Source organism: Mesoplodon mirus (assembly GCF_964341445.2).
Source record: "Mesoplodon mirus genome assembly, chromosome: 10".
Classification (NCBI taxonomy): Eukaryota; Metazoa; Chordata; class Mammalia; order Artiodactyla; family Ziphiidae; genus Mesoplodon; species Mesoplodon mirus.
Window position 1 is genome coordinate 47,274,176 of NC_138986.1, and position 25,722 is coordinate 47,299,897.

General features: G+C 40.2%; 1 protein-coding gene and 1 pseudogene across 2 annotated transcripts in view; both read left to right on the forward strand.

Moving 5' to 3' along the window:
* LAMA4 (laminin subunit alpha 4) overlaps window positions 1–25,722 on the forward strand; it is a 182,329-nt gene that overhangs the window by 5,470 nt on the left and 151,137 nt on the right. The gene's annotated exons all lie outside the window — the stretch shown is intronic.
* LOC309810950 (nucleophosmin-like) lies at window positions 6,124–16,276 on the forward strand (annotated as a pseudogene). The gene is made up of 2 exons (XR_014296196.1): window positions 6,124–15,083; window positions 15,314–16,276. The product of XR_014296196.1 is annotated as a nucleophosmin-like (transcript).

Consider the following 25,722-nt stretch of genomic DNA (forward strand, 5'->3'; position numbering starts at 1 on the left):
AGCTTACACTAAAGGAGAAGAGAATTAAGCTCTACCCCCCCAGAGAGAGGAGTGGTACCTACATAAATTATTTGGAATTCTTCTGTAAGAAAGATTTGCCTCTTCTCTCCCATTTATTTGTTTATTTCTTCAACCACTTATTTATGTTAGTATAAAAGTAGGATTTTTAAAAACATTATTTGGGTTATAATTCAATTCTCTCTCTCTCTCTCTTTTTTTTTTTTTTTTTTTTTTGCTCAAATTGTTTCACCTTTCAGCATTTCAAGCTCTTTCAGGTTGGTTCCTATGTCCTTTTGACATGCTCCATCTTTTTTTTTTAATGCATTTCCTCTCAATCTGGCACTACGAGTGCTCCAGGTTCATCTTTGATTTTCTGTGACCCAGGACTAGAATCAGATATTTCTCCAAGGAGTTTTGGTTCCTGATGTTGGAAAATGACTTCTGGAAACCAAGTCCAGGTGCTGGTGTGCTTGTTGCTACTGAGATTTCCCTGCTTCTTGGCCCTCTCAAAGGACAGAGCTAGGAAATAAATACATGTGTACTAACCCATGTACACACACATATCAATAATTGTTTTGTATCCATCTATCTGTTCAAATATTAAACGTGCGTTTGTACTGATGTTTCCAGCTCTAATCTACCACCAGGTTTATTTCAGCCTTCCCCACTTGCTTATTTGTAACTTCTGTCCCTAGCAGTGAGAAACCTGACTCTCATTATCTACAATTTATTTACATATTTGTTTATTGCTTGTATACTTGTAAAGCAGTTTCACAATTGCCAACGCATAACCCTGTAAGAAATGAATTTACCAACAAGAGTACAGCGTTTATGTATAGTTCTTTTCATTTTTAGCTTTATAGCATCTAGTAAAAACACTATTTTCTAAAGTTACTTAGGTCAGCTCTTTTTTTTTTTTTTTTTTTTTTTTTTGCGGTACATGGGCCTCTCACTGTTGTGGCCTCTCCCGCTGTGGAGCACAGGCTCCGGACGCACAGGCTCAGTAGCCATGGCTCACAGGCCCAGCCGCTCCGCAGCATGTAGGATCTTCCCAGACCGGGGCACGTACCCGTGTGCCCTGCATCGGCAGGTGGACTCTCAACCACAGCGCCACCAGGAAAGCCCGGTCAGCTCTATTTTATTCCATCAGTTTGTTTTTAAATAATAATTGTGCCTTGTTACGCAAGTAACATATTCTCATTGTAGAGATGAGAGTAAGCAAAAAAAGGAAATACAACTCATCCCAATACTATGACTTAGCAATAACAAGATAACCACAGCTTACATTTTGGTGGACTGTGTGTATGTGTGTTATTTTTGCTAATATTGAAATTATTCTTTATATTCTTTTGTATGATTTTTTTATCTAATATTATGGATCCTTAAGGAACTATAAGTTTATAGACAGAAGCATCTGCCATTAAGATTCATGTTATAAAGGCCACTCTGGTGGCATGGAGAGAATACAGTGGAGGTGAAGGGAAGGAAGGAGATATTGAAATCAGAAACTGTAGTTAGGCAGATAGAATTACCCAGACCGAAAGATGATATGTGACATATTTAGAGTAACAGTGGGAATTTGAGAGGTATTCAAATCCAGTAACAGCTGGATTTGAGACGCATTCAGGATAGAATTGCCAGGATTTTAGCAAATGACTGGATACTGGAGTGAGGCAGAAAGAAGAGTTGAAGACATCTGACATTTTAAGATGGAATGGACCCATAAGCAGTGATGACATTTACCAATGTCCATGAAGAACACAAAGCAAAGGATGGGTTTTACAGAGAAGGTGATAGTTTTATTTTTATACGTATTGAGTTTGAGATGCTTCAGGTCTTCCAGCTGGAGCAGGTCAAAGATTAGTTGGAAGTTTGTGTCTGGTGCTCAGATAAGAGGATCAAGCTGGAGGCAGAACTTGTAGAGAAAATACTGGAGTTCACACCAAGAGATTGGGTGAAATCAGTCAGGGTGATGTGGAAAGCTGAAGAAAAGAACAAACAGAGTTGGAAATTTAGATAACATTTAATATTTGGTCAAAGGAAGAGGAATCAGCAAAGGAAAGAGAAGAAAGGGAAAAGTGGTCCAAGAGCTAAGAAGAGAACCAAAGGTGAGTTGTATGTAGAAAGTAAGAAGTGTGCACAGTTCAGAGAATGGAGTGGTCCACTGTGCCAGTGCTGCAGTCACAAAGATGAGGAGGTTTCTAAGGACTGAAGGAGGCAAGGACATTGAAGTAACGCGTGTCAACTCTCCTTCCAAGAATGTGAAGGTGAATAAAAGCAGAATCACAGAGTGGTATCTTGAGGAGAACTTAGGGTAGATGAGAGGCATTGTTTCCTTTCTTTCTCTCCTTATTAGGACTGGGGACACTGACAGGGCAAAGGTTGGAGGTGAGGAGGCTCTCCAAAGTCTGACGGCCAAGTGGGTCTCCTGTCCTTTAAGTTACCCTTATAGCCCAAAGGCCTAGTGAGGAGTTACTGCCAAATGTGAAGAAAGTAGAAATTCTTAGTGCAGGTTATGTGAGGGCAGGGCTGACAAAAAATATTGTGAGTCTTCACTGTTTATACACACACAAGGAGAAGGCCAAAAGAAATAATAAAAAAGATTACTTGTTTAAAATGGTGTTTGGGAGAGTTGTTGTATAACACAGTTAAAGCTACAGTTAGAAATTCTGGGATTCCTTGAAGAAAACCATAATAACACAATTTTGTGCTTTTCACCCACGATGTGGTTTTTAAACTCAGTCAATCTACAATGCTCAAGTGGTTCAAGAACAATAATACAATGTGTTTCCTGAGGGTTTCAGATGTGTAATGACCTTGAGCATGAGTGGAACTCCAGTGAACCACTATAATACTGTGAGAAAAATCTAAGCCTCAAAAGAAAAATCTGCATTTCATTGCTTGTGTGGGAGTAAATGTTTTAGATTTGTCTAAACAAACAATTTCAACTTATTTATTTATGCTACATTTTATAGAAGAATCCACTGAAAACATCAACAACCCTGAACTGAAATATGGGCTGCTTATTTATTGAATGGCTCTTTTTAAAGATAATAATCATGTGAGTCACAGAAGTTAACTGTTCCCTTTTGTAACACAATGTGGAATTTCTTTTTATGTGAACAAAGATACAATTATTTACAAGTAAAATAAAAAGAATTTCTTTTTAATTTTTGAAATTAAGAACACGGATTTATATCAAACTTTGACTGAATACAGATAGAAATTCTACTCTATGCTCTGCACTTACTACACCACTCTACTCTACTCTAGACTTATTACAATGTAAGTATACTCTGAAGAAGAGCCTTCATGGTGAGGAGTGAGAAATAGAGCCATGGGTGCCCACCCCAGTTCTGTTGCCAAACGGCAAGTCACTTGTTATCTCTGGATTTTGATCAGAGCACATTTTGCCAATTCTCTGATTCCAGGCTCCTATATGAAACATGTAATTCCATTCTCACCCCTGGAAATCAGAGAGGTAAAATCTTCTGATGAGGTGACTAAGGCAAAAAGAAACTCATTGACTTATTGAAGACAAAGAACAAAGACATCAAAAGAACCAGAAGTAAGATAGAAAGTCTCAGTTCACACCAGCATAGTACAGTGGCAAACAGCAAAGGCTCGGGATTGGGACTGCCTGAGCTGGAGCCCTAGGTAAGTCATTTAACCTCAATATCCCCATCCTAAAAATGGGCTAAAAATAGACCTAGTGCTTAGGGTTGTTGTGAGAGTGGAAGAGCTAGAATAGGAAAAATGCTTAAAACAGTACCTACTGCAGGTAAAAGACTCAAGAAATGTTAGTTATTCATATTATTTGCACTACCTTCCTCATATTTAGCCGTCAAGGGCTTTAATTTCTTAGTCAAACACAATGTAAATTAAACTACTCCTCAAAAAGTCACTCAACCAGGGCCAGACCCAAGTATTAAGTGGCCTGAAGATTATACAATTTTGGAGGCCATTTTTAAGATTATACAATCTGGGAGAATTATGAATTATGAATGCAGCAGAGGCCCTTGTCAGAACCCAGGCATCTGAGGAGCTTGAAGTGTAAGCATCATCAGCATCCTTTTCTATCCATCCTCCCCTGCTCTCCACCATCACATTATAGAATACAGCATGTTGCTTTGACTTGGAAATTCTCTCTTGTTGTAAAACAGAATAAATGTAGGAATTCTACAAATCAGCCACAGCCTAGTCCTGACTCCACTGAGAGGTTCTTGGATCCCCTACAACTCACAGCTGAGAGATTCACAGAATGTCTGAAGTTGGAAGAGGCCAACTGGATGTTTTATTACAAAAGCATGCTTTACGTGCAGGTCCAGAGGCCAGTTCTGTAACTGCTGGGTCCTGACATCCAGGAGGAGCAGATGGGGGTGGTGAGGCTGCCAAAGGGCAGGGCCCCAAGCAGCTGCACGTGGTGTGTGTTGAGAGCCAGCTTTCTCAGACAATGCTCGAGATGGCTCAAGTTACCCAATGCCTGAGTGAAGTTAGCTGTTATTTATTCTAAAAGAATAGAGCTGAGGAGGGAAAAGAAGAGGATGAGGGTAAAAGAGAAAGAAAGCAAAAGAGGTTTCCTACTTGTCCTCTCAAAAGGCAGTGAGACATTTTCCTTAATGGCTTCACTCTGACAGGACAACCCTCCCTTGAATACTTCACTATAAGGCAGTGAAGGGAGAGCCGGGCAGTGGGAGAGCAGGAGCATTTGAAGGCAAACAACTAGGGAGAGAGTTTTCTTTTCTTTCTTTTTTTTCTTTTTTAATTTTCCTAGCAAACCATCCCAACCCCCTGCAGTTATCATTATCTATAGTAAGCAAGCTTAATCATGTATATACTAATAGAATTTCCTCTCCCTTGGGGGGGTCCAGGCAGGGGTAGTATTATGGAAGAAGAAAAAGAGGAATATTGGAATTATCTTTATAGCTCATCTGTAAAACTCCTTCTCTTTTGAAGAAGGCAGTACAGCTCAGTGATTAACATGGCCTGGCTCCATTTCTTTTCAGCTGCATCCTGGATAAGAGGTAAACCTTTCTTAACCTTAGTTTCCTTGAATGTGAAATGGAGAGGAACATGGCGCCTATCTCATGGGAGTGCTGGGGAGGCTGAATGAGACAAGACAAACCAAACTCCTAACAAGGCACCTATTAAGTGCTCTAAAAGTGCAGCTATGATTATCTGACTATTAGGCGTGACTCGATATTTTCTTAATCCAACGTACCAATCACTTCACTGGTCAAAGGAAATATGATCTGAAGCTTCCTTGAAAGTAACAATTACTAAACCCTTCTTTCTTTTTCTTGATTGTTAACTTGTTGTTTCCCAAATTATAGCTTTGTTCTTTTAACTTTTAAAATGTGAAAAATCACCAACCGAAGGCCTCTAAGTTGAACATTTCCACAGAACACTGGCTGTGGCTGAAACTGCTTTAAGAAATGATGCTCTCAATGAGAACACAGTGTTTGGAAGCTAGTCATTAACATCTTATTAAAGCAGTACTATATGTTCAAGTTTCAGCCTTCCTGAAATCTATTCTTGGGAGGATACCCGGATCCTCGGATCTGTTGCAGAAGTAGAGAGTGAGGTCCTTGGCCCTGAGGAGTTTATCATTTATAGAGCAACTAGCTGTAGACAGAATCACATAAATAAATGTAACAGAAGCACATAAGCAAATATTTATACATAGCTGAGCACAGCTGCTTAGGTTTACACAGGTGCAAAATAATATATCAGGGAAAATATTTTTTAATGGTTATTACAGTACTTGGCAACTAGAATACAGAGCAATGTAAGTTTTGCAATTGCACAGAACTATATACACGTGGTCTTCATGGTTGCTAAAAAGTATGTGGAGCCTAAGGAAGCTCAGAGATTAGTGAAGAAGAAAAAAATTCCAAATTCAGGAAAGAGCAGGTACAATGAATTGGAAACGAGTGGGGCTGAATTGTTGCAGTTTTTGTTGTTGCTGCTGTTGACAGTTATTCATGACTGATACTTGAGCACTTCCACCATGCCAGGAATAAGGCTTTAAATCAATCTCACAACAATCCAAAGAGGCTGTGTCCTTGTTACTCACATTTCACAGATGAGGAAACTGAGGCCCAGGGAAATTCAGTGCCTTGACCAAAATGTGTGTTTTAAGTGTCAGCAACTGCCGATACTGGCATGTGAACCTGGATCTGTCTGAGTTTAAACCTGCCCTCTTAAGCTATTACTCCACTTCCCTGCTGTCATGAAAAGAGTGGTAAAAGGGATCAGTGGAATAAAAGACTGTTAACTAAGCCCCTTAAAGCCCCAAATGAAGATCATGACAGGACAAGACTGTGTAGAAGAAAGAGGTGGTCGTGGGAAGAGGAGCCTTGGATGAGGAGAAGCCAGCAAGAGGGACGCCAATGGCACACATCTATCTACTCTCCAAAGCATTACTGACAAACTCTTCCTTTATTACTAAGCAAATTTTTACCTGAAAACTTCAACTCCCTAACAAACATTGCAGCAGCACAATACCACACAGTAAAAAGCAGGTCATCCCAAACATGCATATAGGTAACCAGAGAAAGAGAGCACTGGTTATCCACCTGGTGACCTGGCCAATTGGGAAGCGAACTGGAAAATCATCTGCTGCCTTAATAACTACTCCACGAAGTAACCGTCTCTCAATGAGTTCCTTGTACAGCATTCTCTGTTAACCTATCCATTAGGGTAACAGTGAATCTCTCAGGAAGGACGCACCTGGACTCGGGTCCAGGCTCAAACACCTATTGGCTTTGTGACCCTAGACAAGCTTTGTAAGAGCTCTAGGCATCATCTCTAACATATGCCTAGTAGATCTATCCTAGGTTTATGGAGAGGATTAACTGAGATGATATATGTGAAACAGTACAATGTTTAGCCCATAGTAAGTGCTCAAACATCTTAGCTGTTGTTATTAAAGATGTTATAAGACAGGTAAAGCGCTTTATAAGCTCTTCAAGGTAGTTAGAGGCATCCTTTCTCTTTGCTACTTAATTAGCAATGATATTCTTCTGTTGGGGATACAGAAATCTGCCATTTAGTGCCTCTGTATTAGGCAAGCACATTTCTGCTGTGGGTGGTACCACTTATTGATGTGGGATAGAGATCTAATTAAGCACAATACATTGGAACTCCAGGAGTCAAATCCTAGAGCTGCAGTGGTCCGGGGGGTGGGGGTGGCACCACTGCTAATTGAACATTTCCTCTGGGGCTTTTTGTTTCCCTCTGGCTTCCTGTGAAGCTGCTCACTGGGCTCAAGCGCAGCTAGGGTTTGCAGTGTAGTTAAATGACGCCCCAGTTGCACAGTTGCACAAGGCTTTGTTTGGGTATTGCTTGGTCAAAATGTACATGTAGGAGCTGGGTGGTCGGGGAAGTGCAATCTACTGCAACTGTTCATCATTACCCAGATAAGCTTGAGAAGCCTCCCAATTAACCTTCATGTGTAATAAAGCCAATCAGTACCGAAAACAAGAATTTCTCATTTACTGAAATGATATTTGGCTTGTGATAGCTGTCTGGGAATGTTGAACCAGGTAGAAAACATGGAGCAAATTGCCCTCATCCCTGCAAACTTAAGCTTGGTGATTATTAAAAAAAAAAAAAAAAAAAAAGACCAAGAATTTCATTTGGTAGCCTAAGCTGTTTTTGTCCTGATTTCAAGGTAAGAATAGAAATATATGTCTTCTGCTGTAAAATAATATACTAAAACATACCTGCAACTTAAAACCTGATATAAATGTATGAGGCATATCAATGTTTTCCTAAGTTCTTGTGGCTTAAAAATCTAAATAGCAGAAATTAATTTGGAAACATGTTTTCCTTACAGATATGTTTCACCTTTTCAGAGAAAGAAAACAGAGTAAAGAAAATGCAGCATTTATGTAAATAAGAGAAGGACACGTCACTATAAAAATTAATATGGCCAGTCAAGTGATACCATTTTTTGAGATCTTGCTGTGTCCACATTACTGTGCTATACTGGAGGGTCAATATAATATTAAGGGTGAGAAGAATAAACCTCACTAATTTTGTGTCTAATAGGCCCTCAAATGTTTATTGAAATGAATTCAATTTAACTTCATTGAATTGATTTATACTGACTTGAATTAGGACAATTATAACACACTGTCACTATACTTAAATCTCTAATCTAGCTAAGGAATTAAATATAAATGCATGAAATTTTAAATAATACAAATAATGAATAACAATACATGACTATAATTTTTTTAAATAATGGCTATTCTCCAGACAGTAGTTGTTTATCTCTGTCCACCCCCTCTTCCACCTAAACATGTGCCACGAACCTCATGGAAAACTCAGTGGACATGGGCATGGACCCTGAGGTCCCAGAACTATCTTTTTGATTGTCAACTAAAGGCTGACAAAGATTATCATTTTATAGTGGATAATGATGAAAATGAGCACCAGTTATCTTTAACAACAGTCAGTTTAGGGGCTGGTGCAAGGGATGAATTGCGTACTGTTGAAGCAGAGGCGGTGAATTATGAAGGCAGTCCAGTTAAAGTAACACTGGCAACTTTGAAAATGTCTGTATAGCCAACAGTTTCCCGTGAGAGCTTTGAAATTACACCACCTGTGATCTTACGGTTGAAGTGCGGTTCAGGGCCTGTGCATATTAGTGCACGCACTTAGTAGCTGTGGAGGAAGATACAGATTCAGATGATGAAGAGGAGGAGGATGCGAAACTCTTAAGTATATCTGGAAAACCTTTCTGCCCCTGTAAGTGATAGCAAGTTTCCACAGAAAAAAAAGTAAAACTTGCTGCTGATGAAGATGAAGATGATGATGATGTTGATTTTGGTAATGAGGAAGCTAAAGAAAAAAGCTCCAGTAATGAAATCTATATAAAATACTCCAGCCAAAAATGCACAAAAATCAAACCAGAATGGAAAAAACTTGAAACCTTCAACACCGAGATCAAAGGTCAAGAATCCTTAAAAAAAAATAGGAAAGAACTCCTAAAACACCAAAAGAACCTAGTTCTATAGAAGACATTGAAGCAAAAATGCAAACAAGTATAGAAAAAGATTGTTCTCTTCCCAAAGTGGAAGCCAAGTTCATCAGTTATGTGAAGAATTCTTTCCAGATGACTGACCAGGAGTCTATTCAAGATCTCTGCAGTGGAAGTGGAGGAAGTCTCCACTAGGGCATAGTAATAGTGGTGGTCAGACAAATGGAAATGGTGGGGAGACAAAAATATACATGTGAAATAAATTCAATATGTTAATAAAGTAAACAAATAAATAAGTGTAATTAATAAATAATGGTAGACACACAGGAAGTTGCAAAAATGATACACAGAATCCCATTAATCCTTTACCCAGCTTCTATGGTGCCATTTTATTTGACTGTAGTATAATATCAAAATCAGAGAACTGACATTGGTACCACACTGATAACTAGACTACAGACTTTATTTGGTTTTCCCCAGTTTTTGCCTGCCACTCAACTGTATGTGTACATGTGTGTGTGCTTATAATAGCATGTAGTTCTATGCGATTTAATCCCCTGTATAGATTTGTGTAACCACCACCACAATCAGGACACAGAACTATTCCCTCACTCCAAAGAGACTCCTTCAGTTTACCACTTTGTAATCTCACCCACCCCCCAGTCACAATCACTAATCTGTTCTCCATTTCTATTGCTTTGCCATTCTAAGAATGTTATGTAAGTAGAATCATATAGTATGTAACCTTTTGAGATTGGTTTTTTTCACTAAGCATAATGCCCCTGAGGTCCATCTAAGTTGTTCCATTTGTCAATAGTTTGTTCTTTTTATATGGCTGAGTGGTATTCCATGATATGGACAGAGCAGTGTCTGTCTACCTATTCACCCATTAGAGGACATTTAGGTTGTTCCCAATTTAGGGCTATTACAATTAAAATTGCTATGAACATTCATGTATACATGTTTTTGTCAATCTAAGTTTCCATTTCTCTGGGATGAATGCCCGGGAGTACAAATATTGGGCTGTACGGTAGTTGCATTGTTAGCTTTGAAGAAACTGCCACACATTCCCACCAGCAGGTATATGAGAGATCCGGCTGCTCCACACGCTCTCCAGTATTTAGTTTCCTACTATTTTTCATTTTACCCATTCTGGAAGGCGTGTGGTAATATCTCATTTTGGTTTTAAATTTACTTTTCCTCAACACACAACTACAATCTGAGATGTCACATGAGAGTTAATTGATTGCCAAATTGTATGGACAATTTTTCTCTTCTATTTTGGTGGTTTTCAGTATTGACTTTATGTTAGAATCACCTGGGGAGATTTAAAACCAACTCCAAGCCCAAGCTATACCTCAGACCAATTAAATTTGAATATCTCAGGGTAGACCCAGGCATCATTACTTATTTGTTAAAATTACCCCGATAATTATAACATGCAACCAAGGTTGAGAACCAATGCTGAATCTAATTTCTACACAGACACCAGAAGTCTAATCATAAAGCTCTTTGCTGACTCCCCCATAAGCTGTGCTGCAGATAAAACCCAAGCTCATTGACTGGCTCCTCCAAATCTTGCTCCCCACCTTACCTCCAGCCCCAATAACCTCCATTTTCTGTCTACATTTTATGCTCTGGCAGTAACATATTATTTGTAGCTTGCCACAGTTATCACTGTGTTTCATGCAAAATTCCTGCAGTTAGAACCTGAGAACGTACATTTTAATCAAGCATTCTAAGTGATCCTGATGCACAATAATATTTGAAAGACACTATTTCCACTAATCGCAAAGTGATTTACTTATTTTTTATTACTTTATTCTTCATTTATTCATTCATCCAAAAAATATTAACTGAGGCCCTAATATGTAGAAGGCACTGGAGAGAATAACTGATGGTACAGTGATGGAAAGTCCTGGCAGACAAGTAAAAAATGCGACAAGTACAGGGTGGGTAAGCACAGGGGTTTAGGGAGCTCACAGGAGTAGCACCCCAACCAGTTATAGTAGATGTAGCTTGAAACTTGAAGGATGAGTAGAAATTAGCCAGGCAAAGAGAGGCAAAGGAGAGGAAACAGTTTTTCTGAAAGAGAAAACAACATGTTTAAAGGCTAACAATAAAATAACATGGCTTGTTCAGACAATTTTAAGATCTTTGGTATGGCTGGAGCAGGAAGGAAAAGGAATAAACATAGACGTCTAATATTCAAATGTTTTAATCATATTACTTTAATGTCTCTAATAAAGTAATATCAATAAATAAGAATCAGTGGCTATGAATGGGTGAAGTCATTTTTCTTAAGCAAAGAGTAATTGCCAATTGCAGCTTGAAGGGCTTTTGAAGATTCACTTGAAAATAGCCTTCACCTCATTAAACTCTATTAACAGCATTTTTTTAAGTTTCTGACCCTGCCCAAGAGTAGTTGACCTCAACTTCAGGGTCAAGAGATTTGCTTCGAGCACTTATTTCAGACCCTAAATGTTATGGGAACTAAGTACTCTCTCTTAATCCAAGGGTTCACCTCTGATGGAGGATATTGCTCTGCTCTCTAAATGACACTAACACTTCACTTTTCAAATACATGTCAGCTGTGTTGCTGAGTGTCTACAGCAGTTGTCCTTCTGCTGCCTGAGTCAGTGACTCAGAGAAGCTGCCCTCCCAGCAGTGTGTGTGTTTGGAGAGGGTGGTGGGGATTAAAACATAAGATCCCAACTGAAGCACTTTAACTTGCTAAAATTGCTACAGTAGTCCATTGGAACCAAAAGGTGATGAATTCTTCAACTGAACTGTTGAAAAAGTTATCAAGGAAACTGAAAAGGAAAAGAAAAGTAAAATTTCATTTCAAAGATTAGCTTTAAACAAAAAAAAGCAAGTTTCATCTCACTGGGGAGCTTTGCTGTTCCAGAATGATTTTAAGTTCACTTAGGGATATTTTAGTTTTATTCATGTTTTGGCAAAATTTATGAGCTGCAGATCATTTCCTTAAAAAAGACATTCATACTCTCACTGCCGACACTGGAGTAAATTTTACTTTATCAAGCAAAATTGTTCACTCTCACAATTAAAAAAAAAATTTATCCCGGGTGCTATGGAGGGAGTGTTCTCCTTCCTCTGGACCTCTGAGAACAATAAAACCACGGTGTCAACTCGTGGGAGCAATTCTGCATCAGAAGACTCTGGCCTGGATGTCACCACTGACCAGCTACGAATTAGGACTAGCCACTGCCATCACAACAAACTTTTAATTAAGAACCTAGTCTGCCACATAGACAGACTAGCTATGGGGCAGATCTTCTGATAAATTTGAGGGTATTTCAAGAGCCCACAGAGTGGAACATCTGAAATCAGGGCTATCTTAGAAAATCTAGGGCATGTCAGCACTGTGCCTACCCTCAATTGACTTACCATATAAACCCTGTTGACATGGATGAAGACCAAACCAAAGAAATAAAAACATGTAGTAAGCATGGTTAAGAATTTATATTCTCAACCCATTATCTTTTTTCATTGTCAGCAGTTTGCAAATCCTCTGAAGGCTCAAAACTCTGTAATGGAAGGGGACATCATAAACGCCCCACTGGCCAGCTACTCAAGCTACTCGTCTTTGCCACTTTATGTAACAAAACTAAAAACAACACTCTCTCTTAAACAGAATTGAGGCTAGGGAGGGGTGTGTGTGTGCTGGGAGAGGCCAGAGCTTGAATACAACACTAAAGAGACTTACCATGTCCTTCCATTTGTGACTGCTCTCTTCAGAAAGTAACTCTGAGAGAGGCCAGCCCTTAGAATATCAGCAGCCCTGGTACTTCCCTGAGGACAGCCCGAGAGTAGAAGGGTCTTTCTCTCCTGCCTTGAGTACATGTTTACCCAACTTTGCCTCTTTGGTTAAAGGAGCATTCAATATGAAAATAAATAAAAGTGTCCTCCAACTCACTGCCAACATTGAGGCAAGTGGTCTTCCCCAAACTCCTCATTATGTGCTTCTTTCCCACCCATCTCAAAAATTAAATAGGACAGGCAGAGGAGCAGCAAATTTCAGACTAACTTTTTCTTCCCTTCCCCCGCTCCCCCCACTCCAGTCCTTGAGTCTTTGTCCTCTGCCCTAAAAGTGTCTTATTTTTTCCCCTCTTGTCATCTGGCAGCCAAGAATATTGAATGCAGCTTGAAGAAATAACATCATATTATAGAAACACCCTCTTCTTAAGACAGCTGACAACATATGTTAGTGCATGTACTCATTCTTTAGATTGCTATGCCATTTTAGGGCAGAGAGAGGGTTTAGATGCAGTCTTCACGCTATTTTTCAAATTTCATGTGCTGTGGAAAAAAGGCAAACCTTGCCATTTTTCATTTTGCAAGGTTATGAGGATTAGGGAGTATTTTCTTTTTTCATTGCATGATTTAACATGACTTTGAAAATTGCACATTAACTCCCAACAAGATTTTGATATTGTAAAGCCTGAACAATCTTTAAAAAGCAAAAGCAAAATATAGCTAATTAACAAGTAAACAAAGATTCCTTTCGAGGAATGACATGGTACATTTCCAGGGTCTGGCCCAGCAAAGATGGGAACGGTGATCCTCACAAACATGGCAAGTTCAGGCCTTTAGGCACCACTGTCCTTCTGCAAGTGTGAGCTTTCTTTCAAGCTCACATATGAAACCCTGGCATGCTTATAAGCTGGCTGTTCCTTCCTTGCCCTTCCCTCTCTGTCTCTGTTATAACCCTAACTCTCCTCTTCCGTAAGAACTAGTTGCAGGATGGTAAAAGGAAATGATTTCATTTGGGTGGAGAAAGGAAAAGATACAGATTTCGTCCCAAATCTTGTAAGTTAAATGTGCTGTGCAAGAAAAACAGCTGTCGATCCACCAGCTGAGTCTCCTTAAGTGGCAGGGCCTGGCTGTAGCAGAGTCCCCAAGGGCAGGAGCAGTGCAGGTGGAGACAGGGAAGAGACAGAACCAAGACTTAAATCTTGGTTCCGTGTTCATAATTCTCTCTATCCTGTCGTCCTTTCCCTCTTTACTTTAGTAGGAACAGTCCTCTCCAGAGATCTAGAGTGCTATGCTGGCGGCCATAACTTCTCTCTCACACACTGTGGGGAAAGGTGAAAGGACAACTAATCTTCTCTACCCTGGATTGTGCAAAATGTCTATTTCTTAGATCATTGCATTATGTGCTCACGCTGAAAACTAATCTAGAAATAGATTCAGAAAGTAAGATGCTATTAAAAACCTGGATTTAAGATTCTATCCCAAACCAGAAAAGCACAGTTAATCCTCAGGGGGAAAAATATTGCAAGGCATGTGCTAATTACACTTACTCGCGCTCATCCTGTCATGCTGTATCTCCAGTGTGCTTCAGCAAGGAGGGGATGCAGAATTCATTAAAATGGCCTGGGTTTTCGGGTGACAATCACACCCAGAATGGATGTTGGTGGGCTTCCTACATGCAGTAGAGGAAATTGGCTCATCAATCCAGCCTCTGGGGGACTCAGATTTGGGAATGGCTGTGAACTTACTCCTTTAAATATCAATTTTATTTGTGTGTCTATTAATCCTTCTTGGATGGAAATCTTTGAACATTTGCATTTATCTCTGTCCTCATAAAGAGAGGATATTTAAATTATTTTAATTGTTTGGTGACCGGGGTCTTTTTTATTAAAGTCCACCATCTGACCCACCTCTTTCCCTTTGTCAGCTCACTTCCTTTCTAACTCTTTCACAAGGGGAAGGCCTTAAAATGATCCAGCACATCGTAAGACATTGACTGGGTGACAATTCACTAGGAAGCAGGGTCAATGTTCGTCGACAGGTTCCAGCTCACTTGCACTTCTTATGGTCCTTCTAGGGACCTGCCCAGATGTATTTATTCTCTTTAACATCCTTTGTCCATGCACCTATTAAGAGGGTGCCTTAAAATCTACTGGCTGGGCACTACAAATACTACCCTATTAGATTTTATCACTAAACCTTCATGGTAACCCATGAGGTATGTACTAATATTATTTCCACTTTACAGATGGGAAGAATGAGTCTCAAAGAATGTCAGTAACATGTACAAGATAACTAGAGAGACAGCATCTAAAAGAAGGCAGTCTGGGCCTCCCTGGTGGCGCAGTGGTTGAGAGTCCGCCTGCCGATGCAGGGGATACGGGTTCGTGCCCCGGTCTGGGAGGATCCCATATGCCGCGGAGCGGCTGGGCCCGTGAGCCATGGCCGCTGGGCCTGCGCATCCGGAGCCTGTGCTCCGCAACGGGAGAGGCCACAACAGTGAGAGGCCTGCATACCGCAAAAAGAAAAAAATAAAATAAATAAAAGAAGGCAGTCTATCTTCAGCCCTTGCTCTTGACCTCTGAACTATGCAGCATTTCATCTCAGCCCTGACTGCTGGACCTGCCACATGAGCCCTGATATCCTGCCAAGGTTGCTCATGCCCAGTGCTCCCAAAGTGGGAAGTGGTGGGGGCGGGTGTGTGTGTGGGTCCTTCTACAGGCCATGCACAGCTGTATTCTAAGCGGAGGCAGGAAGAAAGCCACGATCATCACTCAGTTCAACACTCAGTCATGTGCGTGCCAAAGCAGCCGCGCTTGGATCCTTGTTTTTTAAACTTCTTCATGAAAACCATCCTTCAGTTCTGCCATAACCATTCTTTCTAAGGGCAAGGCACATACCTGTAGACGACAATTTTATCCCCCAGTCTCCCATCAGCAGGCATTTGGACTGTTTTTGTTTTCCTTGTTGTGATCAGCCCTGCTGTGAACATTTTCGAGCTCGTCCTGTTGCACATGCGTGCGAGTTTCTCCTGGGAATTCAGGGAGATGCAAAATAGCTGGGTCACACGTATGAGGATGTTCGACTTTACAGTCCAGTGTCAAACATTCCCTGGGAAGTGTGACTCCTAGTTTAGATTCAAACGGGGACCTCATTCCACAAGAAAGTAGCTCCTCCAGAGATGTGAATCAGGAACCCTGTAGACTCTAGATTGTGGAGAAAGCTTAGTGACAAGCCCTAGGCCACAGATAACTAAGGGCTTTACTAATTCTGATGTAGACGTGCTCTGAGTTAACATTAGACCCATGTTGGGAAAATCTGTGCTTTGTGATGTATTTTTACAATCCAGTTAGCTGTTTAGTAAACTATGCGTAGTTATTTCTATAGTGTGTGGGCTCAGTCATTCTCAATAAATTCATTTATTGGTTTGTAAATATTCAAATTAAGGAGCTTCTCCAAGTATAACAGGCTACTCCCTGAACTGGGGGAGTGATGTGAGAGCACTAACAAATATAGCAAGATTCTGGTATCTGAAGGGAGCAATAAGATAAATCAGATATTGTTTGTAGCTACTGCCTTACTGGCTTATGTGAGTATGCTACATAAAACCACCATTGTAGAGATGCTTCTCCATGCCAGTTAAATGGAACTGTTTTCATTTTCAAGAAAGAATCCAAATTCTGTATTTTTTTTCTCTGATTTTAATTTTTTTAAGTTTTCTCTCTTCTCCCTCCTGCCAAATTATTAGACATCATTTCACTTTCTCTTATAATTGTGCCTGTTTTCCCCCTTATGAAATAGTCTTATAATCCACTGTGGGCTTAGAAACCACTAGCCAAACTTGTTATCATTGTGGGTAACATAAGAGTAAATGGGGTCCAAGAAAGAGTCTGAAGAGGCTCTCTTCCAAGTGAATTTCATCAACTTAACTTTTAAGGGCTAAAGACTTCTTTTGCTCACTTTCTTGTTTTCAATTGTGTTTTGAGAGGGAGAGGTAACTAAATGGCCAAATTCCAACTATTTAAGATAACTGAGCAAAGGATTCAGACCACAATTCAGGTTCTATTTCAATTCTGATATTTGATTTCTATGTGATTAAGCATAGCCTTAATCATCCTTTAGCTCTCTCAGTTTATGAAACTAGAAAATGGAAATGGCCACCTCTCTTCAGGTATAGAAAGGCTTAATTGTCACCATGTACCTGAATCTTCAACTGGATGGCATTGCCACAGCATAGGCATTATCCTAATGAATTAAGACTTCCTTAGCATATGTTGACCCCTGTTTAGAAATCTCAAGGAAAGAGTCCCAAGTTTCTAAACCTTTCATCAGGCAAAGAGCCAACTAGCTGAGCTTTCCTAACAGATATTCTAGCTGGTGCAAAAACATCATACCAGGCCTGAAGGAAGATATTTTATATAGTTGAAGAGAAAAAATCCAAAATATTGGATATCTAGAAATCTAAGTTTTTCTTAAACCATTATATAAAGTAGTGCTGTACCGAAGTGGATCAAGTGAAAGAAAAAGGCAAGGAGAATGGTACATTTATTCTTCTAATTATTTTTTACTACAATTTGCCAAAACAGATGACACCAAGCTCAGTGTGGTATATTGCAAATATGATCACAAACCCATCACTTTTGGCCAGTAGGACATTAGCAAACTGGACACATGCAGAAGCTGAACTTACCCTTGCACACTGGAACATGTCTTTTTATTGTTCTTAGAACCTGCCTCCACCATGTAAAGAAGCCTAGACTAGCCTGCTGGAGAATGAGAGAATTTTTGTAGGAGAAGCATGTGCCCTCAGCCAGCCAACCCTCCAAAGTAAAGCCCCTAGTCCACCCATACCTGACTTCAGACACATGTGGGTCTGAAATTCAAAAACAAATGAAAGAACCATCCAGATGAGCCCGGCCTAAATTGCTAACCCCCAAATCATACACTGAATAAATGGTGATTATTTTAAGCACTAAGTTTTGAGGTAGTTTGTTACTCCATAATAAACAGTTGGTACACTGAACATCTATTCCTCCTTTCTTGCTGTCAGACTTCAAATTAGTCAAGTGATTTAGAAGATGGTGACCTAATCCCCTCCTCTAAGAATGAGTCTTGATTGACCTAGGCCATTGATCTACTATCTTGCCATTTATGGTTTATTGTCTATGCCATTAATATTTACAAGTTGTAAATGATCAACTGCCATTGATTGCTGAGTAATGAAATCTGAGGGGGCGATCTGTTGGGGGGCTGGATACTTCTCTGCTTCTAAGATAATATCTAGTATGGCTATGAGACCTGGAATTGCTACCAGCCCAAGGATAACCAACATATAGAGGAAAGAAGAACCAAAAGATTTGCAGAAGAGCAGAGCTGGAGCCCTCACACCCTGTGCCTATGGCTACAGCACCTGCTTCTGGACCTCTTGTGATGGGAGAACTTGAATTTCTCTATTGTCTGTGCCAGTTGGAGTAGGAGCTTTCAGTTTCTTGCCTTCCTTGAATACTCACTCCCTGTACAGCAGCTAAACTGACAGCTAGAAATGTGTCACTTGCAATAAACATTTTACAACTATCGCATAAAACTGTTCATCTTTTAAAAATAGAAACACATAAATAAAATATTTACTTTCCATGTTTCCATACACTTTGATCATTATTACATTCTGGAAATATTCTTTGATGTGCAAAGAAACAAAATTATGCTAGCAAAGCAGTGAATATAGTTATGGGAACATAATTTCAGAGCTACATACAGGCTCGGGCAGTTATAACCAAAGTCAGTTCTAAGACCTAAAGAAAAATGTAATGTATTTGTTTATCTGTTATCAAATAAACTGATAAATTTGGCCTCTATAAAATGCTAAGTATAATAGCACAGTTTTTCCACTTGGAGATACATGGAAATAGTAATTTTCAATGGAAATTAGTAGATACCACTTAAAAGACAACTCTTTGTAAACCCAAGCAAGACCAAATGAGAGACAAAGTGAGATGTCTGCTGACCACTTCAAAGAATTTTGAGCCGGAGTAATATGGAGTAAGTATGAAATTGTTTTATCCATTTTAAAAAATGTGTGAATCTCTGATTACTTTCACACTGATATGGAACTTGCCTGCAATGAACTGCCAAATGTTTACTTTCTGGAATCAGAAACAATGTCAGGCAAAAAGCTCACCATCCGTTCTGCATGGCTCTCACCAAACTTGGCCCTCACATATAGCTTACTCCTGAATGAATTCAGTGAAATGACACATCAAAACGCTTCTTTTAGGGCTTCCCTGGTGGTGCAGTGGTTGAGAGTCCGCCTGCTGATGCAGGGGACATGGGTTCATGCCCCGGTCCGGGAGGATCCCACATGCCATGGAGCGGCTGGGGCCATGAGCCATGGCCACTGAGCCTGTGCGTCTGGAGCCTGTGCTACACAACGGGAGAGGCCACAACAGTGAGAGGCCCGCGTACCAGAAAAAAAAGAAAAAAACAACCCTTCTTTTAGAGAATGATTTCTTTTTTCTACTCATGAATTTGCCAAAATGCATTCCTTTACTTCCAAAGATTCCTCAATAGGTTTCTTTTGAAAAGAAGTATTCCTTGGGGCTTCCCTGGTGGCGCAGTAGTTAAGAATCCATCTGCCAATGCAGGGGACGCAGGTTCAAGCCCAGGAAGATCCCACATGCTGTGGAGCAACTAAGCCTGTGAGCCACAACTACTGAGCCTGCACTCTAGAGCCCGTGAGCCACAACTACTGAGCCCGCGTGCCACAGCTACTGAAGCCCACGTGCCTAGAGCCCATGCTCTGCAACAAGAGAAGCCACAGCAATGAGAAGCCTTCACACCGCAATGAAGAGTAGCCCCCACTCACCACAACTAGAGAAAGCCCGCATGCAGCAATGAAGACCCGACACAGCCAAAAATAAATAAATTTAAAAGAAAGAAAAGAAATGTATTTATCACACACACACACAAAAAGAAGTGTTCCTTTGTCTAATAAGTGGAGAAATGCATAGGTCCAGTGACTCACAATACAAGGCTCTGAGAAGTATTGCTGTTTGTTTTTTTTTTTAGCTCTTGTTTATCCCATTATCTGTAAGATGCTGCTTTGTGAAATGCTGCTTTAGTATAATCTATTGACTTGGCAATAGATAGGAAATGAGGTTCAAAAAGGAGACAGTAGTAAAAATTGTGTTTACACGTTGAACCTGGCTGATTGGGAAAATGATGGTTCTTTTAACAAGAAAGGAAGCATGAAGAAGTTTTCAGGGCTTCCCTGGTGGCGCAGTGGTTGAGAGTCCGCCTGCCGATGCAGGGGACACGGGTTCGTGCCCCGGTCCGGGAAGATCCCACGTGCCGTGGAGCGGCTGGGCCCATGAGCCATGGACGCTGAGCCTGCGCGTCCGGAGCCTGTTGCTCCTCAACGGGAGAGGCCTGCGTACCCCCCCACCACCAAAAAAAAAAAGTTTTCAGGTGTGGCAGAATGAGGAGTTCCATTCTGAGCATGCTAAGTTTGATGTGAAGATCCCTTTTGGGGTATAACTGTCCACCAGTTGGAAATTCAGGACTAGAGCTTACTAGAATGGTCCTGACCAGAGATGAAGATTTCATAGTCATACACAGAAGCAACGATTAAAGCCAGGGCAATAGATTAAATTGGGAAGGAACTGATAAAAGAGAGGAAAGAGTGCCAAAGGCAGAACGTCTCACTGTATTTAGGGAGTCTAATCAGAGAGTTTAGAAGAGAACAAGAGATGTATGTTCCTTTAGAAGCAAGAAGAGGAGACAGTCTTAACAAGGAAGAAATGTCACCCAGAGACTGAAAAGATGAAGACCAGAGATAATAAGGTCACTGAATGATGTGATCTGAGGTGACTGAGGACCTTCTAGAGAACAGGGATGGTGTTATGGTGAGAACCTAAGCCTTATAAAAAAGACGAAGAGTTGAAGGGGTACCGAGGAACGTATGGCCAAGGAACACTGACTTAGTATGTCAGTGATGAAAGGAATGAGAAAGATAGGTTGGTAACTTAAGAAAGAGAATACAGGGAATATTCACATTTTTAAGATGTAGGATGGCCTAAGCTTTTTTGTAGGCAAAGGAAGTGACTCCAGATGTAAGTTAAAAGGGAGATAGTTGATAAAGTAACATTTCAAAGAAGCTGGAGGACTGAGGTCAGAAGTCTGATTGCTGTTGACAGAAGATAAATTGATAAAGTCTTTTTAGAGAGCAATGTGACAATATCTGTCAAAATTATATGTGTGCATACCCTTCAACCCAGCAATTTCACTAATATGATTCTGACCCACAGAAAAACTAAAGCAGGTATGCAAGGATATTCATTATAATACTAATTGTAATAGCAAGAAATGGAGAACCTGAATGCCCTTCAATAAAGAAACATTTAAATAAATCACGGTAGACCTCTTGTATAGGATACCACACAGCCATTAGAAACAATGAGCAAAATATATATATACTGAAATGGAATGAAGCTCAGTATCTTTCCACCGCACTGTAAGCTCTACTGGAGCAAGAACTATGTCTGTTTTCTCAGCTTGTATATCCATGCCCTAGCATAGAGCTTGACCCAGAGTAGGTGCTCAATAAATACTTGATAAATGGAATGCTGAGTTTTAAAAACATGTTGCAGAATAACAAGTAAAATGTGAAAAGATTCACATTTGTTTTATATATACATATATATGCTTAAAATATATATGTATAGGTTTGCATGTGCATAGCAAAAAATTCTGGAAGACTACTCAGGAAATTAGTTATCTTTGGAGAGTAGGATTGGATGAGAAGTGGAGCAAGAGAAGTAAGTACATATACTTTTAATTACTTCTGTATTCTTAAATTCTTAAGTTCAAACATAGATTTCTTTCATAATTTCAATATGTCAATAAAAGATATAAAATCACTGGAGAAAAGGGAAGACAAGTGCAATAGAATGGGTTAGCCTTGAAGAGGGTCAAACCCCCCTCTTCCTGAAAGAAGGTAGTGAACCATGGCAACATTACAGAAAGGAGGAAAAAATAGGGAACCCAATCATGTTGCTCAATAAAGTAGGAGCCAGTGTCATCCCTAAGAGTGAGGGCAGTGGTGACTGGCATCTGAAAAAGGTTGAGAAGGTTCAGAACATGGACTCTGTTCTAGAGCTGGGGAGGCCTTGGAGACGATTCAATCTAACCACCCATTTTACATAAGGATTTGCCAAAAAACACACATTTTTGTGAGCGACGATGCCAGTCCAGTACAACAGCCTCTAAAAATATGCAAAAATAACTCGAAACAGATGAATAAATGGATTGCCAGGCATTTGTGAGGGCTCTGATAAAGTTAAGAGGGAGGAAATGTGTAGAGTCTATGCTACACTGTGGCATTCTGCGTCAAGGCCAGGCAGTCTGTAAGCTAGAGCAGAGGCAGGCAGTGAGTGGAGAATGGGCAAGATGGTGATGAGTCCTGGCAGATAACAAATATTTCAGCCAATAAATACATAAAGACACAGAGGCAGGAAGTGAGTGGAGAATGGGCAAGCTGGGGAGGGGAGACGGTGATGAGTCCTGGCAGATAAAAAAATGTTTCAAACAGTTAATACATAAAGAAGCAGAATGAGGAGCTGGAACTTGTAAGCTAATGAGAAAAATTCTTTCTGAGCTTAGGATAATGGTATCCAAATGGGAGACAGCAGCACGGATGACTGACAGACTGGAGTTTAGATTGACTGACTCAAATGAGTGACAGGCCACTGGAGTGTTCCACTTTCATCCAAAGAACCATATCTATGCTAGTGTCATGTGAGTAGATAAGTGGATGGAGCTGTTGCTTCAATTGTAAAGGCAATACCTGCTTGCTTAATAAAACATAAAAGCATGCCAGTGAATCAAAATGTCTGCTGGTTCCCAGAATCCTCAAGGTGGATCCTGACCTACCACTTTGAAGAGGTTTAGCTAGCAGTTCAGCCCTTCATGAAGGCAGTGGCTGATTAAGGCTAAACATCCTGGCAGTTGTATCTGGCTGTATAATAGAGGGGTGAATTAAGGACAGGAGACATGTTTTTTAATTCTTTTCCTTTTGTGGTCTCTTATTTCTTTTCTGGTCTACAGGTCTGAATCTGGCAGAGTTTAAAATAATAACTCATCTTTCTCTCCCCTTTGTTGCATTTGATTTATTACATGAACTGTCTACAGGCTTTCCTGAGGTACCTAAAATATAGCTTCAGGGACAAATGACTAGACCCTGGGTTTTATTATTCCATCAGGAATGGCCATGGAACAGTGCTCTCAACCTTGCTTTCTAAACCATCCATCTGCTCCCGGCCATGGCCAGAATGGTCATAGTATCTGGGGATAGGTCCTTTTCTAGAACATGGGAGCCCTGAAGCTGGGTGGGGCCCCAGGCTCATCCTGTCTCACTTTTTATTTTATAGAGGGAAGAAGTGAAGGCCAGGGAGCTTAAGAGACTAGCTCAAGACTGTGACTAGTGAGGGGCAGCCCTGGGGTGGAAACACAAGGTCTCCAGCCCCCAGGCCAGGGCCTCTTCTCCCCCATGTGCTCTTCCCTAGGCCCTCTACAGATCTGCTTGTCAGCACTCATCATAACACCAGGTTAAAAATCACACTAAACCTTTCCCAAAGGCGATCTCGCTGAATTAAGCACAGAAATGTCACGGGCTCATCTTCAGTAGCTAGCCGGAAGAAATGCTTATTTCAAGGTCTTTAGTACATTATCATTTTCACCCAGAAGATCTCTTCCCTTAGAATACAAGCCAGAACCGTGATAAGCCCAGTCCTTAAATTGTCTGTGCTCAGATATCCCAGTTCACAAAGAAAGAGAATAAGCCTTCATTTTTATTCAGCTGTTTAATGATGAAATGTGTCTCCTTCCAAACATATGTTCCTTCTCGCTGATCCCATAATCAATTTTTTCTCATTGGTATTTTTGTTTTCTAATAAATACTAATTTAAGAGTAATAATAAGTGAACTGTTTCTCAAAATCTGATGGACAGCAATCTTGAATGCTGTTATTTTTGTGTCCTTGCTGCTCAGCTATGACTTAATTGGGGTTGTACAAGTTAAAAATGTCAAAGACTGATGACTTCAGGAGCCCGGTGGAATGGGAAGAGATCACTCCAGGCTGGGAACTTGAAAATCAGCCTTCGGGTCTTGGTCTGCTACCCACTGATGTTTTCATTTCTCTCAGTTTCAAGTTGGATGATGATGCTTACCCCACGGAGTTGTCAGGAGAGTTATTTGGGACATTGTAGGTGTCAGCATTCCGCATACTCAAAATGAAGAGAAATGAAGACCTATGTAAAATGCCATAATTCTAAAATGTTTTAGTAATTATAGATTCTGAATTTGACTGCCTGAGAATACCAGACAGGAAACTGTCCCCTAAATTATGGTCTAGTCTCCTAGAAAATCCTGTTCACTTCTAGGAACTTATTCCTGTGGAATTTTACTATATCTGAGTCTACAAATGAAAATTCAAATAGAGGACTGAGTCAGGTAAGGACATGATTCATACTAAAATCATTTTGGACTGAAAGAGCCAAGTAATTAAGGACGGAGTAGTTGGAGCCATGAATTATCTGGATGGTGCTAAGGAGTAAGATGGGACCTATAATGAAGGGCTAGATGTTATCTTAGGTTGATAATGAGACCACAGCCATGTGATAGACTGAGTAGCAGCCTCCATGAAAAATGTTAACAAATATTAGATACCATGTTGAGAATAAAGCATTTATAATTAAGCTATAGCTTCTGAATATTAAAATAACTAAAAGAAAAGTGAGTACTTACTGATTGCTATAGACAACAGAGAATTTTATTAACTTTATCATCAACCTCTCTCTCTGTCTTCTAGTTTACTCCAGAACATATTATTCATGTAACAACTGGAATAATACTAATATTAGTAGTAATGATAATAGTGGCTAAAGTTTATTGAGTGCTCACTATGTGCCAGGCATCATTCTGGGCAATTTATATGCATTATCTTATTTTACCCTCACAAAAACTCTATGAAGTTGGTACACGCCCCATTTTACAGACGTGGCAGCTGAGGCTTTGAGAATGAAATAACATCCCAATATCACACAGCTGGCAAGTAGGAAAATTGAGGAAAACAGACAATCTGAATCTGTAGACTGGGTTTTTAACAACTACATCTAAATTATCTGTTAATAAATGTCTCCAAACTGACAAACTTATAGAAAATCAATATATTGCATATACAAGTTTTGCTTTTCTGTTGACTCCTTCCAGAAGACTAACATCCCTGTTAGTGGCTCTGCCAGCCATCTCCTATTTCTCACTGATACACTCATCACAGTCCTTTTCAAAATCACATTTCTTAAATTCCTACTGTTCTTGTATCAGAATCCTTTTGGTTTTCAGTAACAGAAAATCTAACTCAAATTGACAATAAAAGGTATTCCCTGGCCCATGAAACTTTAAAGTTTAGAGTTCAGTTTGATTTCACAGCTGAACAACTTCTTCCAAGACCCATTTTCTTCCTCTCCTCACACTGCCTTCCATGGGGTCAGTTTCTCCTAAAGGTGGCTTCCCTTGGGACTCCTAATGACTGCAAAGGCAAAGAAGTCCCTGTTCCATATGCAAGAGATAAGAGCTGCCCACCTCTAGAGGCTCTCTCCAAACAAAAGAGAAAGCCTCTTTCTAGAAGACCCTAGCACATCTCTCCTTCCACACGATCGGCCTGTGTCAGTCACATAACTATCTCTGACCCTATAATTATGCTCCAGGATGGAATGGGATTCCACTGAATCATTTAGATCAGAACCAAGTACCCCATCTCTAGAGCAACGAGACACTGACACAGGTACTGTGTTGGGGAGTAAACTAAGAGTAGTTACCAAGCGCTCTCTTAATTTCTCCTAGAGTTCTCATCAGTATCTCTAGGGTCCCAGCGATAGTAGGGTGAAAACTAGTTTAGAAATCCC